Source organism: Macrobrachium rosenbergii, chromosome 49 (assembly GCF_040412425.1).
Source record: "Macrobrachium rosenbergii isolate ZJJX-2024 chromosome 49, ASM4041242v1, whole genome shotgun sequence".
NCBI lineage: Eukaryota > Metazoa > Arthropoda > Malacostraca > Decapoda > Palaemonidae > Macrobrachium > Macrobrachium rosenbergii.
Genome location: NC_089789.1, coordinates 25443606 through 25445720, shown reverse-complemented (window position 1 = coordinate 25445720; position 2115 = coordinate 25443606).

Sequence of the window (2115 nt, the reverse complement as noted above, 5' to 3'; positions counted from 1 at the left end):
ATAAGGCCAACTGGAGAAAATTATCCAGATTACAGGCGAGTCCACATCGTGCTTTATCGCAGCGATCTTTAGAAGCGAATCACAGATAAAAATTCTTTTCCTTGATTTCAACATATTGGGATGGGTTACACACACACGTGCGCAGACACACACACATACATACATACGTACATATATCATACATACATATATACATACATACATACACAGCATATATGTGTGTGTATGTGTGTGTGTATTAAGTGTATGTAGTTTGTATGTTTTTGTATATATACATGCATTATCTTTAAATAAGAGTGTGGTATTTTTAAGGTTTCAAAGTCTTCGTTTCTAATATCTGTGCTTGAAGGAAGGTTGGTCGTTAAACACTATGGTAGTACTGCTGTTTCTTCATCGCAACAATTTGTAAATTCTTCTGACCAACAGGGAATACATTGGTTGGTTGGTTTAGATTAATCTGCCATTATGCTAGCATTGGCTCTTCGGAAGGTGTAAGAGGGACTAGAGGTCTTGCATAGACCTCAGAAACCTGACCAAAAAAAACAGAGATGCGAAATATAAAGCTTTTTATCGTGGAATGAGTACAAAAAGAAACGAGTAAAAAACGCGCTCGAGTTTTCTGTACAGCCGCTACAGCGTATAATCATGGCCACCGAAAATAGATCTATCTTCCGGTGGTCTCGGCATAATGCTGTATGAGCCGCGGCTCATAAAACTTTAACCACTGCCCGGTGGTGGCCTCCTGCCCCACATCGTTGCCAGAAGCACGATTATTGCTAACTTTAACCTTAAATAAAATAAAAAACTACTAAGGCTAGAGGGCTGAAATTTGGTATGTTTGATGATTGGAGGGTGAATGATCAACATACCAACTGCAGCCCTCTAGCCTCAGTAGTTTTTAAGATTTGAGGCCGGACAGAAAAAGTGTGGACAGAAAAAAGTGCGGACGGACAGACAAAGCCGACACAATAGTCTGATCCGCGGTTACATGTTTAAAGATTAATGTTTTTGATATCTGACCCTTGGTCTGTACTATGGTAAAGTATTCAGAAATAATAATAATAAAGTTAATAACGCCACCACAACTACTAATTGTATTCAGTTCTCGTCAATGCCAACATACCCTCTGCTTTCAAGAGGGATTCATTAATGTCTGGGAAACGGATTCGACTCGTCTGCTGGCATTTCAAATTTAAACGATGGTTTCTATACAGAAACAGACACGGCTGTAGATATAACTAAATGCGTAAGGGCCTCTGCTTTTGGACTCTCGCGTGTTTTGTGTTCTGCACGTCGGTATGACGCTGAAAGATGGCTCCCTGATTTTGACGAAGCTGAAGCTACCACAGAGATTTTGTATTATTTAGTTTGCATCTCCCATAAAGATGACATCAAGTAAGATTTACATTAGATTCTTAGATTCATCCTCTGCAGGGGTCATGGGGCAAAAACTCTCATTACACGATTTTCAAAGACTTGCCTTCATGTCTGTATGAAAACAGTTCTGTATAAACACAAATTGTGCATATTATGACAGTGATATTATTGAACACCATGACTTTTTTTTTCTTGTCCAATAATATTTGCAGTTTTTATTCACTCCACACCCTACCACATCAAATTTTCTAACAAAGCCTTTTAAACCAAAAACAAAAAATGGTCTCTTTACTTCAAAGCTACTGTCACTGACTTCTGAATATTTATCTAACAATGTTAGGCTAATTCTTAAGAGACAGCAAAAAAATAAATTTAGCGCTCTTCAGGTCATAGAAATTTTGTATGAAATCTAGAATGCAGTATACAATTCCAAACAAATCTATATTAAATCACTGGGCTACTACTAACTCCATCATTTTACTTCCGAAAGGTAAAACTTTTTTAACCGATGAACATTGCTTATCAATGTCATTTTCACTGCCATCACAAACATTCTTTAATACTGTTCTTAACCAAAGAGGTGCGGGAAATTGAATTTCAGCATTTTTCTTACCTCCATTACGTAGGGAGCGCTGACCTGTTGCCGGGTACTTCCAAGAAAGCCTAATTTGATCGAGTGCCCTCAACGGGATGGAGAATGGCCTTTTTTATCTTTTTTTTTTTTTTGGCTTACATTTG